Genomic DNA, 13,550 nt, shown 5'->3' on the forward strand with positions numbered 1-13,550 from the left:
GTGAGAAAGCCCAGTGAGGAGCAGAGGGCCAGGGACTTACGCTGCAGGTTCTTGTTCTCCCGCTTCATTGTTTCCAGGTGGTCCAAGGACTCCTCATAGGCATTCTTCATCTTGAACAGCTCCGTGCTCAGAGAGCGCGACTCCTTCTGCGAGGCCTCCAGCTCAGCCTGCGTTTCCTCATACTTCTGCTTCCATTCTGCCAGGATCTGAAGAGAAACGGGGTGTGAGTAGGGATGTGGCAGTCATGGGGGAATGCTCTGGCCAGGAGTCCTGGTGCTGGAGGCCAAAAGACCTTGTCAAAGTTCTTCTGCTTCTTATCCAGAGCAGCGCAGGCAGCATTGGATTTCTCCACGTCAATCATCAGGTCCTCCACTTCATTCTGCAGCCTCTGCTTTGTCTTTTCCAGGGAGGCACATTTGGCATTGACAGCCTCAACTTGTTCCTCTGCATCCTGCAGGCGTTGTGCCAGCTTCTTTCTGTGAGACATAAGGTCAGCTCACATTTAGTACTGAGGATCCACTGTGCTTTTTACTATAGTGTGCCTAATCATTTTGCAGTTTGCAGTCACACAGTGCTAAGGGCTACGTTTATGCTGTCCTTAGGCTTTGCCTTTATTATACCACTAAATACTTTTTAGGATAAAGTTTCACATTTTCTATTGCTCTTCCCCAAATCAAAACCATTACTTATTCCTCGTAATATTGTGATGTTTCTCTTGCAATGTCGCCTTTGAATTTTCAGCCTTTTCTTCTTCACTGCCTATCACCACGTACTTGGCCTCCTCGAGCTCCTCCGTGCGCTGAATCGCGTCCGTCTCGTATTTGGTTCTCCACTGGGCCACTTCGCTGTTGGCCTTGGACAGGGCGCGCTGCAGCTCCCCCTTGGCCTCCTGCTCCTCCTCATATTGTTCCCGGAGCAAGTCACAGTCGTGGCGAGCGGACTGCAGGGCGTGGGCCAGGGCGTTCTTGGCCTTGGGAGATGGTTGTGTTGGGACAATGAATTTCCCATGAGACAGTAAAATGATAGCTTGATGAAAGTTGTTGAAAAATCTTTGAGTATGACATTTAAAGTCAGACCGAGAAAAAATGGCATATTGATTCCACATTTTGAGAATCTTGAATGCCTTCTCAGGAGAGATGGTGGGTAAATTCTAAATGACACCTATACAGCTGTGAATCATTGAACCCTTTTAAATACATTCTAAAGCTTCAGCTGCCACTGTGAAAAAGTAGACTAAGATGTGCAGCTTCTTTTTAAATATATCTCAATCCTTTTTTATATATCATCATAAATCTGATTACAGACCTAAAATTGTTTTTCCCTGTCCAAGTATCCACATTGGAGGGGATGTCTTTCTCAATTTACCACACCAGAGAGGGAGAAGGAAAAATTTCTCACCTTTCTTGATAGCTCAAAAATTAAAATAATACAGCTAATATTCTGATTTTATGTGAGAGTTGGAAATATCCTTAAAGAAAACAGATTCCCAATCCAAAATCAATGCCCTACAGGAAGTACTTTTACCTTTATTTCTTCCTCTAAATGTCTCTTTAGTTCCTCAATCTGTTGAGTGAATGCCTGTTTGCTTCTGGATAACTGAGATATCAAACCATCTTTTTCTTCCACCTGGCGGGAATATTCACCTAAGGAAGTTTACCGACAGAGTACCATTTAAAATCAACACTAAATCAATATTTATTTTAAGCACAGTATATCAGCTTACAGAGAATAGATCAATTTGAGTAAAACATCAATCTTTTTCGCATTATCATTGGTTACAGGTTATTCCATTCCAGAGGGGCATAGGGGTGTGGTACCTGACTCTGTCTGCAGACGAGATCTTTGAAGATTGAGGTCATTGATCATGCGCTGATGCTCTTCTTCCTTGGTCTTAATCTCACTCAGCTGATCTTCCAGTGTGCGGCACATCTTCTCCAGATTTGCCTGTGTTTCAGCATATGGAAAGTGATGAGTGAACCGTTCACCCTCTAGAGAAGGCCAGGTGCAAGAAGTTGTGTTGTATTCCTCTGGGTCAACAAGCCTATAAGAAATTTGTGTACCTTGGCTTTGGAGACAGACTCCATGTTGCTGGCCAAGTCATCAATCTCCATCTTCAGCTCACTCTTCTCCTTCTCCAGCTTCTGCTTCACGCGTTGCAGGTTGTCGATCTGCTCCCCCAGCTCAGCGGTGCTGTCCGCGTGCTTCTTGCGCAGGGCGGCAGCCGTGGCTTCGTGCTGCAGCGTGGCCTCTTCCAGGTCACGGCGCATCTTCTGGAATTCTGCCTCGCGCTTCTTGTTCATCTCAATCTGAGCTGCTGTCGCCCCTCCTGCTTCTTCCAGGCGCTCGCTGATCTCCTCCAGCTCCCTCGACAGGTCAGCCCGATGCTTCTCTGCTTTAGCGCCGGAGGTTCCCTCTGCGTCAATCTCCTCCTCCAGCTCCTCAATACGGGCCTGGAGAACAGCAGGGACCCTTCACACCCGTGCCCTCCTCCTGCCTGAGCTGAGCCTGAGCAAGGGAGGGGAAGGAACAGAGACTTGCCTGCAGCTCCTTGATCTTCTTCTGAAGTTGAACACCCAGGGCTTGTTCATCCTCAATGTTGCTCTGGATCTGGCTGATTTCGAAGTCTTTCCTTTGGGCAAAGTGAACCGTGTTAGAGCTCAAAGAAAAAACACAAGTGCTCCAGCCCAGCACTCAGGTGTCCCACAGCCACACTTACTTCTTCAGTTTCTCGTCCAGCTGCTGCTTATCATTCTCCAAATCCATGATGCTGTCCTGGGCCAGCTTCAGGTCTCCTTCCAGTTTCCTCTTAGCTCTCTCCAGGTCCATGCGCAGTTTCTTCTCTTGCTCCAGGGACCCTTCCAGCTAAACACAACAAGACCATCAGTGCTCTCCCAGCCAGGTCAGACTCCATACCTGTGCTGTTCCTGCTCTACATCTGTGTGCTTACATCGTCCACTTGCTGCTCCAGCTTGGTCTTGGCCTTGGTCAGTGTATTGACTTTGTCTTCTTCTGCCTGCAGGTCATCCAGGGTTTGCTGATGGGCCTCTTGGAGGGCTTTCTTCTCTTTTGTCAGCTTCACAATAGTCTCATCCAGGGCTGCCATCTCCTCCGTCAGGTTTTTCACCTTTGAGAAGAAAGGAGCAAGCACAGATAGAAAATGGTGCTTAAAACTTTATAAGAAGACAGGTCTTTTCTGGAGTGCGAGTGACAGGTTCTACCTCATACCTTGTTTTCGGTGGCGTGTTTTTCCTTCTCCACCTTGGCCAGTGTTAGCTCAAGGTCATCAATATCTTTCTTCAGCTCTGAACATTCATCCTCCAGTTTCCTCTTCTTGGCTGTCAGCTCAGCATTAATTTCCTCTTCATCCTCAGCCCTTTCAGTCACCTCCTTGACTTTGGCTTCCAGCTGGATTTTGGTTTTGATGAGCTGGTCACACCTTTCCTCAGCATCAGCCAAGCTATCTGCTTCCTGGTGGGGAGACAAATTTTATGGCTTCTAATGTTTTGAAGTTTCTCTGGTCTGCCTCTTTATCACTGAGTAGCAGCTGAACTTGACCTTCAACTTCAGCATCAGAAGAATCTTAACTGCTAGTTAACAAGCAAAGAGTGGATGGCTTTTCCTGGATCTGCATTCACAAGTACCACTTTCAAGTGTAGTTTGCATTTATGCTGCAAAATTAATTCATTGTTCTACATCCTGTTGAGGACCTACATCTGCCTCCTTCTTCTCAAGGCAAGAGCACTGACTTGCACTTGAAACTCCCTGTTTCTTTGCAATGGCTGTCAGAGTGCTCACCACATCACTGCCAGAATTTGTTTCCTCACCTTCACACACATATGATGGATAATTCCCTAAATGTATGACTTTTGTTCTTCTCTAGTCTGATCTTCTGTTCATAAAGGACAGTCTGAATGTATAAACTCATTTTCTGAGTGATAAATTAAAGGTGATAAACTCACAGCCTGTACTTGGAGCTGCAGGTCATTTTTCTCCTGCACAAGTTTCACCATTTTCTCCTCCAGCTCCTTCCGCTTTGCCTCAGACTTTGCAAGCTCTTCCTTGGTTTTCTCAAACTCTTGTTTCATGTTGGCCATTTCCTTCTCAGACTCTGCACTCTTCAGCAAGGGCTTGATCTTGAAGAACAGCTTCATCCATGGCCAGTGTTTGACATTCATGAATGCACGGATGTTGTACTGGATGCAGAAGATGGACTCCCTGAAAGATAAGTCAAATTAATATTCAGTATTTATACCATGATGACACAGTAATAAGCCAAGTACAGTGAACCTAATTTGAAGAGAAGTCTACCTCCTCTCCACCATTCTCTGGTACTCCACTCTCATCAGGAAGCCCCTGCACCTGGCCTGGGTGCGGGTGATGAGCTGTGCCAGCTTCTCATCCCTCATCTCTTCCAAGAGTCCCAGCAGCCCAGCTTTGAAGAACACCTTGGGAGAGGGAATGTTGCAGCATATCATTGTCAGGTAGAGCAAAGCCCAGGGACTCAGTGAATGGAGAAGTTTGTACCTTGGTGTGTCCAAATTTGTACTGGGTGTGGTCCACATCGATTGAGCCAAGGAGCTTCTCAGAAGCCTTCTTGCTATCGATGAACTGTCCCTCGGGGATGTCGCTGGCATTAAGCACCTTGTATCTGTGGAATTAGAGGAAATAGGAATGAAGACAATGTCAAGTCATGAAATTATTCTGTTTACTGAAACCAAGAGCAATGTTTGCAGCAGAATCAGGCAGAGGAAGTTGGTATTTCATTCCTCCGTACTCAAAGACCCTGGCAAAGCTCAGTTGTGTGATGGACAGCAGTTGGTGAGGACACCTGACTTACGTCTTCATTTCATAGCTCTCACCTCTGTTTGAAGTCAGCATAGAGGACTCTGCTGGGGAACCCTTTCCTGCAAATCCTGATCCCTTCCAGCACGCCGTTACAGCGCAGCTGATGCAGCACCAGCTCGTGCTCCATGGCACCTGGCAGTGCAGAGCACAAATGAATGGCACGGGTTGCAGTGCAGAGGGGAATGGATGTATCAGAGCAAGGATCTTTCTGCTTGAGCATCTTACCAGGTGTTTTAGTCTCATTGGGGATGATGCAGCGCACAAAATGGGGGTGAGTGCTCCGCAGATTGGTCATCAGCTTGTTCAGATTCTCCTAGAGGAACCAATTAGCAGTGTGAGTTTCCTGTATCCAGTGTTTTATGCACCAAGCCTAGGTAATGATTTTAGAACTTCTCAAGCTGTGTTTTGGAGCACTTAGATAAAGCCACAAAACCCAAAAATTTCTTCTATTTGAAGACACTGAAGACACATTTTTAGACTGAAATCCTATGCTGCTATTGGCTCAGTGAAAACTTATATATAACTTCAGTCGTTCACAAAGAGCAAATGACTTAGATTTTTCATATTCTGCCTTCAGAAGTCAATCTACTTAAGTTTTTAAAAATGGAGATTTAGTCCAATGAGCTAACTATCTCCTTGGAAATTATTTTCAACTCCTCAACAGAAATGCAGGAATATTAATATTACCATTCTAGTATGACCCAAATATATAAAAATATGAAGATCTGAATGATATCTGCTAATAAAAAAAATAGGAAAGAAAACTACCATAAATTATTTGATTTCCATGATTTTGAAGACTGCTCGTTTTTGGACGTATTTGCAATGTTAAAATTGACCCTGGAAAACCTGATGTGGAACTTCCAAAGAAATTTACTCCCTTTACTGTCACTTAAAATAGCTCTTTCAAATTTAATATTAGCTGACCCCTTGTCATCAAATTTCAGAAATAACAGATGCAGTACTGTACCCGGAAAAGAGCTGAGACAGTCTGGAAGGAAGAACCCTTCTTCTTGCCTCCCTTCTTGCCACCACCAGCCTCTGTGAATTGCATCAAGAAAAACAAAAAGTTTTAAAATTAGCATGAAACAACTTTAAATGTTTAGTGTTTATGGCTTTAATTCTGTGACAACTGTCCCACATTGAAAATACAATTTCCACAAAGCTGACCTGCATCTGCTCCACCATAGTTGGCAAAGAGTAAAGCCAGGGTCTTCACAGATGATTTCTGGTACAGCCCAATGACAGTTTCATTCAGAGGGTCCTTGTTCTTCTCCAGCCAGCCAGAGATGTTGTAGTCCACTGTGCCAGCATAGTGCACCAGGGAGAAGTGGGCTTCAGTCTTGCCTTTGGCAGGCTTGGGCTTCTGGAAGTTACTGGACTTGCCCAGGTGCTGGTCATAGAGCTTGTTCTTGAAAGAGGTGTCAGTTGCCTTGGGGAACATGCACTCCTCTTCCAGGATGGAGAAGATGCCCATGGGCTGGGAGAGATTATCACAGACGAGAGTGAGAAACAGATTAGAACAGACACACCTCTTGGCAGGAAAGTTGCTGGAGTCAGAAAAGGAAGCTGTTCCCATACTGACTTTAAGTCAGAGAAAATCAACTAAAGCTCAACTTTTTTCAGTGTTGCTGCTTCATTCCAAAATTATGGAAATGTCTTTGCTGATGAAATTATTGTAGATATCACGATATAAAATACTGTCCTCTCCATAAAACCTGTTAACTGATAAGGACTGTTTACTGATAAGTACTTAGAAAACATGACCACATTTTTCACTTCATTTTGTAATCTGGCAATGAATTCTCTCACCAAAAGTTCTGATATCTGAATATGACCTTCAAAAACACTTCTACCCTCTTGCCACTTTCACAGGGTATGTATTTGAAGAAACCAAAATTTTCTCACATGCTTCTTAATTGTTTCTCTTGGCAAGTATGGAAGACCTAATATATAATAGACATGAACAGGAAGGATACCTTCTCAATGAGCTCAATGCAGGCAGCCAGGTCCATGCCAAAGTCAATGAATGTCCATTCAATTCCCTCCTTCTTGTACTCCTCCTGCTCCAGCACGAACATGTGGTGGTTGAAGAACTGTTGCAGTTTCTCATTGGTGAAGTTGATGCACAGCTGCTCAAAGCTGTTGAACTGCATAAAAAGACATAGAACGCTTTCACAGGTCAGTGATAATACCAAGGTGTTTTCTTGTGCAATCCTAATTCACCATGGCTTATACTTTAAATACAAGTCCCCTTCCTGTGTAGTTTTCCTTTACTATCTCTCTAGGATAGGCTTTGTACTTAGAAAAGAGAGGTTTCTAATTTAGAGCAAATAGAAGATTAGTTTTCTATTCTATCATTTTGTCAGGATTAGAAACATGATTCCAAAAGCCCTACAAATAAGTGTAGGGAGATACACATTTCTATTAAACACATCTCAAAATTCTTAATCGTTGTTCTACAAAAGTGCTAGGAAAACTGTGCTCCTTACATCAAAGATCTCAAAGCCAGCAATGTCCAGGACACCAATGAAGTACTGCCTGGGCTGCTTTGTATCCAGCTGCTGGTTGATGCGAATAACCATCCACAGGAACATCTTCTCATAGACAGCCTTTGCCAGGGCACCCACTGAATTGTTCACCTAAAGCATAGAGAAAGCTTTGGAGGTTACTATACACAGCAGAGGAGAATAAATGGGAACATCCACAGCATGCTCCACATTACCATATTTTTTCTACCTGCTGCACAGTCTGGCCCTTGGTCACGTATTCATTCCCCACCTTGACTCGGGGGTAGCAGAGGGCCTTGAGCAGGTCTGCTGAGTTCAGACCCATCAGGTAGGCAGCCTTGTCAGCAACTAAATGCCAGAAAAGACAGAAAAGTAGATATTCAAAAATTCCTAAAATTTGGTACTTGACAGACGGTCCCTAAAGTGTTCTCCACAGGGCTGCACAACAGTATCTGTCAAAGCCACAAAGCTAATTTCTCTCTTGTGTTCAGGACTCAGAGTACATAACTCTTTCTGAACATCAGTTTCTGCAAACGTTCTTCAAGAGAGCTCATTGCCTTTATCCTTTTTCAGGCTTCAGTATGGAACTTCACACTTTCTGGTCATATAGCAGGAGGATTTATCACTCAGAAAGATGGAGGTGTGGACTGTCCTTCCTGCTGTGACAGAGGTTAATGAAGTACACATTTCACGTCAGAATTCCCTCCAACAGGTGAGGGTGAAGAGCAGCTCAGCCTTCTGTCCTGTTAGGGCTGAACCATTCACTACTCCATACTACAGCAGAGGTTGCAAGGTGTATTTCAACTTAAGTATGATCAGCAATATTATAGCAATTGACATGCAAGTTTCCTGGCTTCCTGTCAGTGTACACTGGAGCTCTTATCTATGAAGTAGTCACAAAGGAAAAACACAGGTATCATTAAATGAGATAAATGCCTCAACTGTTATCTAGTCATGGAACAACTACTCTTACTCTTAGTTTATACATTTAAAGCCTGAAATCTGCCTGAGTCCTTATGTAATAAAGACCTCTTTTGGAAAGTTTGCTGACTCTGCTGGTACCTTCGGTGCCATCAGGCTCTGCCTGCTCCTCACGCTGCTTCTGCTTGAACTTCAGGTTCCCATAGTGCATGACAGCCCCTGTCAGCTTGTAGATGGCTGTTTTCTCATCTGGAGTGAAGCCCAGGATGTCAATGGCACTCTGGCAACAGAAACATAAATGTATATATACCAGGGCTCAAATCCACCAGATGATCATTTGGTAAAGTTACTCACATCTGTGGCCATCAGCTCCTCCTGATCATCAATGCTGGGGACAGTGATCTCACCTTGACTCACAAAGTGGAAATCATAAGGGTTGGTGGTAATGAGGAGCATGTCTGAAAGCAACAGAAGGAGAAAAACAAGCTTACTTTAGTTTTCAGATAACACAATGAACTATTGCTCAGTGATCTTCCTTCAAAAAAAGTTAGTGCTCCTTCCTACCAATTAGCTCCGGCTTCTTGTTGGACATGATCTGATAGAAGATGTGGTAGCTTCTTTCCGCCTTGAGCTGGAAAGTGACTCTGGACTTCTCCAGCAGATCTGGCAAGGATGGTAGGACAGAGTCAAGCACAAGAAGTGGGGAAGGCTGGAGGGAAGGGGGATCAGGCCAGAAGGGTGTCTTACAAGTTTCAATATCAGCAGAAGCCAGCTTGCCTGTGGCACCAAAGTGGATTCTGATGAATTTGCCCTGAAAGCAGCAGGAAAGTAAATCAAGACCTCTTTTACCAATCCAGACAGCAGGGATATTCAAATTGGTGTTGACAGTTGTCCCAAGTAATGACTTACAAAGCGTGAGGAGTTGTCGTTCCTCACGGTCTTGGCGTTTCCAAAGGCCTCCAGCAGTGGGTTGGCACTGATGATTTGATCCTCAAGCGTTCCCTGCAGAGAGACAATTATTGCTAGTTATCCTTTGCCAAAAATCATGTCAGGAACAAAGGAAAGCATTGACCCCAACATGTGTCTACTAATTTACCTGCATTTTGCCTGGTGCATGTTCCTCCTTCTTCTTGTCCCCACTGGCTGCAATTGTTGCAAAGTACTGGATGACACGCTTTGTGTTCACAGTCTTCCCGGCACCGGATTCTCCGCTGTCAGAGCCAAGAGAGAAGCAGAGGGTGCGTGGTCAGGCAGGAGGTCCCCTGGCACCGGGCAGCCCCGCAGGGACCCGCGCAGGGGCTGTACGTACGTGATCAGGATGGACTGGTTCTCCCGATCTGTGAAAAGACAGAGATAAGAAACCTTTTCCTAGTGCATATGAATAACAAAGAATTCAAGAACTAGGAGAAAAAGAACAGAGATAAGAAACCTTTTCCTACTGCTTATGAGTAACAAAGAATTCGAGTACTAGGAGAAAAAGAAGAGCTGAAGCTTTCAGAGGATCCAGGAACAGAAAACAGCAAAAAGTGCCCAGGGAATTCTAGTGGGTACTTTTGATGGTCCCAGCAGTACTTCAGCTATTAGCAACTGGTTCCATAAAGGAATCACTTCAGAGAAACTTCAGTAGTCTTATGCCTTTCCTGACATTGTCTTTTCATCAAGCTACTTATTTCTCTCTTAATAGGCAAGTACAGGTAATAAAAAATACTGAGGTTGTAATTTTTTTGTATGTAAATTCTTCTGAAGCTAAAAGTTTCTTGAATAATCTCCTGGAAATCTGGAGGAATCAATAATTATAGAAACATCTGAGCACCATCCCTCACCCTTTTCCACCTCTATTTTTTTAATCCCTATATATACAGAAATTATGCATTCTTGAGATTATACGTTGACAACATTCATTTTCTATTTTTCTACTCTGACTGCATTTACCAGTGTCTAAGAAAAGAAAAGGAGAAGTTCTAAAATCCTGCACACCTTTTATTTCAGTGCCTATATAAGGAAGAGAAAAAAGAGGTAAAAGGAAGAGAAAAAAGAGGTAAAAGGAAGAGGAAAAAGCAGAAAGGAATTTTTTGAAGTTGCTCAATTTAAATGTTAAAAGCTTTATTTCTTCCTTGATGTTGTTTTATGAAATTCACTTTTCACTATACAGTGCAATTGATTTATAGTTGCAGCTACAGACTGGTGTAAGACTTCCAGAGATCGTTAAAGGCTGCATGCAATTTAGATCACATGGCCATCATCTACATAATGAAAGCCATTTGCATAATAAGTGCCTCAAGTGAGGTTTATGTACCTGTTTAAGGTAGAGATCTCTGTTTCATTTGTTAGCACTGATGCTTAAATATTTCATTTGACATTATGCACATTGTTTATAGGGTATGTGTCATTTAACTGTATCCTGTACTCTCTATCTATCTCTAAAACTAATTAATGATTAAGATACGTGAATCTATCCATATATGTAAGATTCCATTATAGGCATAAGGTCTACACAACAAAATAGGTGGTTTCTTTCCAGTGAACTTATTCCCTCTAGATTATGTCCAGGCCTTTAGTGTTTCTAATGGGAGCACAGACACTCAGCTCACACAGACCATTAAGAGTTAAGTGCATTAATCTTCCATTAATTTCACGCACGCAATTTTGTTTACGTGTGGCACCATATTTCCAGAGAATACCCTACATTTCCCTCTACAGACAGACAATTTCAAGAGCAGCTCAAAGGAAATCAAGCACTCACCAGTCAGCATTGACTGATAGGCATTGTCAGAGATGGAGAAGATGTGTGGAGGGGCCTCCTGGCGCTTCTTGCCTCGGTAGGCCAACACCACCTCCGGGTTGTACACCGGCAGGCACCTGTAGGGGTTGACGGGGGCAGAAGAGACCCGAGTAGGTCTGCAAGGAAGGGACACAGCACGTTGGCTTCCCCTGAGCCTGGCCCAGCACTTCCTGCCGCTGCCCAAAGGAAGCTGCTGCTGCCACTTACGTAGATCATCCAGGCTGCGTAACGCTCTTTGAGGTTGTACAGCACAGCGGGTTCGTGGAGGTGGGTCATCATGGCCATGTCCTCGATTTTATCGTACTTGGGAGGGTTCATGGCGAAGACTTGATCTTCCTTCACAGTCAGGGTCTGTCAAGGAAATAACAGATCCACATGTATCACCTAAAAGCTCACAGTAGGGATCAAATGTTGTCCTTCAGTCTTGTTTTTGACTCACCTCGCCTGCTTCAGTCTTGACAGTGACTTTACCCGATTCCCTGCTTGTGATTGTCCCTTTCACAAAGGATTCTTTGGGATGAGCCACAAAGACAGATGACTTGGCATCAAAAGGTTTGTTCTGGGCGGCAATTCTCTCCTTTTCCGACTTTCGGAGGTAAGGAGCCGCCTCCCCAAAAACAGCCATCTCAGCATCTCCAGAGGCCATGTCTGCACTCCAATGAAAGCTCGTGAGCAGAGGTGTCTTGGGGAGAAAAAAAAGTTATGGGTCATCCAGAAGAATAATACAATCTATACCCATGAGAAAGCTCCTTGCTCTTTAGGTAATAAATTCCTAGTTAGTCTCCAAGATAAGCTCTTAAGAAGAAACCAATTAAATCTACTTTGAAATTAGAAGTACCCTAGTCTGACCCAAGAGTAAGACTTAGACAACTACAACATGTAGATCTTGTAACAGTAAATAGAACATCTTCTGAATATTGAGTACAATTTGGTAACTCACCTTGAATTCTAACCAGATTTGAGTTTTTCACATAAAAGAATCTACAGTCATAGAGAAATCACTCTCTGTTCTGGTCCTTAATTATGATCAATGAGTCTTCAAGAGAGTACTTTCTTGCTTAAAATATTACATTTCATATTAAAAATTAAAAATTACTTCACTTTTTAGATCCTTCTTATTTTCAACTATCTAGCCTAAGCAAATTTCGCTGAAATATAAGAGGATTTATGAAAAGAATTTTTGCAGCTCTTTAAAAGTCCTGTCCTAGAATGTAGATAAGGAATGCATTATTCAGTGTATTACCTTTGGAGAACAGCTTGTATCCTGGAATATGGCCAACCCTGTAAAATAGGAATGGCAGTCATTTCTTTTTTCTGACCAGAATTCCATAGAATATTGTAGATTGAATATAAAGACATGCATCAAAATTACATTGAAAATTTTTGTTCACATGGGCACTCCCCCACGGAAAGGGTTGTTAGAGACAGAAGAAATGAAACAGGATATTGCAAGGACATTGTTCTCTTTCTTCAAGCTCACGAAACGCGTGCACTTACCTGGAAGCCTTCTGCAGAGACAGGCTAGACTTGTCTCTGGGAGATTTTATAGTGTCTCGTCTGCAGATGCTGCAGATGGTCCCCCTCTCTTCGGTCAAAACATTTCTGGCAAACCTTTTTTGGCCAAGCATTGTCTGTCAAACTAAGGGCATAATTGCCACTTGATTTAAATGATATAATTAGAACATTTTTATATCTTACTGACTACGTGAATACATCTATAAATAATTTCTCAAGAGTGTTAAGGAGAGAATCTAGACTACTCAAGGCACTTAGAGAACTTGCATGGTTCTATTGCTGCCTTTCTCAGTGATTTGCTCCTTGACCCATGGCAGTTTCCTTGGTATGTTTATGCCACAACTTTTCAGTCATGTAATGGTGATGACAACGCCTATGATGCTTTAGGAACATATGCATTGAGAGGAACAGGGAAAGTATGTCAAAAACTAGCAAATAATATTAGGAGTCACTTTTCAGTATTCTCTAAAAAATATTTTCAGTATTTTCTAAAAAGCAGGAAGTAAAAATCTGTTACAGCCGAGTTTTTTGTATAGGATGCTCTCAATAGCTGAAATGATTTGAAACAGTGAGTTGGGAGCCTGGCCCCAAGTAATGGGAGACTCTACTTTGATATGGAGCTCTTGAATAGATTCCTGAGCTGACTTTTGAGGAATCAAATGTTGCAAATGAGCTGTTAAGGTTGCTTAAAGTATCACCATCAAAGGCATTAGCGAAAAAGGGTTCAATATAAATTTCCAAAAGCACAACAAAGTTTGATGGCAAGGTCCACTCTATTACTTATTACAAAGATCAAGAAAAATCAACTAAGAATTCCTTTGAATGATTTGCACAACATCTGGGGATACAAAGGATGAAAGGGTAAAAAGCGTAAGAAAGATCCTGCTGTGGAGTTATGAGGTTCAGAGAGGGCCCCTTGACTTCTAAACTCCTGATGGATCCAGGTGCAGCTGGATCCAATCGTAATACCAGACCCG

At 43.1% G+C, this 13,550-nt stretch overlaps 1 pseudogene across 1 annotated transcript in view; it reads right to left on the reverse strand.

The window, feature by feature from the left end:
• Positions 1 to 11,704, reverse strand: part of LOC103618004 — a 64,647-nt pseudogene extending 52,943 nt beyond the window's left edge. Inside the window, exons 1-29 of the transcript XR_001863110.1 lie at positions 11,498 to 11,704; positions 11,266 to 11,409; positions 11,020 to 11,174; positions 9,586 to 9,613; positions 9,373 to 9,487; positions 9,186 to 9,278; positions 9,024 to 9,087; positions 8,841 to 8,939; positions 8,631 to 8,734; positions 8,418 to 8,556; positions 7,338 to 7,703; positions 6,825 to 6,995; positions 6,016 to 6,325; positions 5,816 to 5,886; positions 5,071 to 5,158; positions 4,860 to 4,977; positions 4,525 to 4,648; positions 4,309 to 4,445; positions 3,960 to 4,215; positions 3,226 to 3,468; positions 2,948 to 3,124; positions 2,717 to 2,862; positions 2,539 to 2,629; positions 2,061 to 2,450; positions 1,818 to 1,944; positions 1,525 to 1,643; positions 774 to 970; positions 293 to 476; positions 37 to 206 (exon numbers count right to left, since the gene is read on the reverse strand). The product of XR_001863110.1 is annotated as a myosin heavy chain, skeletal muscle, adult-like (transcript). The remainder of the gene's footprint in view (positions 1 to 36; positions 207 to 292; positions 477 to 773; positions 971 to 1,524; positions 1,644 to 1,817; positions 1,945 to 2,060; positions 2,451 to 2,538; positions 2,630 to 2,716; positions 2,863 to 2,947; positions 3,125 to 3,225; positions 3,469 to 3,959; positions 4,216 to 4,308; positions 4,446 to 4,524; positions 4,649 to 4,859; positions 4,978 to 5,070; positions 5,159 to 5,815; positions 5,887 to 6,015; positions 6,326 to 6,824; positions 6,996 to 7,337; positions 7,704 to 8,417; positions 8,557 to 8,630; positions 8,735 to 8,840; positions 8,940 to 9,023; positions 9,088 to 9,185; positions 9,279 to 9,372; positions 9,488 to 9,585; positions 9,614 to 11,019; positions 11,175 to 11,265; positions 11,410 to 11,497) is intronic.
• Positions 11,705 to 13,550: the final 1,846 nt, after the last annotated feature.

This window comes from Corvus brachyrhynchos, unplaced genomic scaffold, assembly GCF_000691975.1.
Source record: "Corvus brachyrhynchos isolate BGI_N302 unplaced genomic scaffold, ASM69197v1 scaffold236, whole genome shotgun sequence".
Lineage (NCBI taxonomy): Eukaryota > Metazoa > Chordata > Aves > Passeriformes > Corvidae > Corvus > Corvus brachyrhynchos.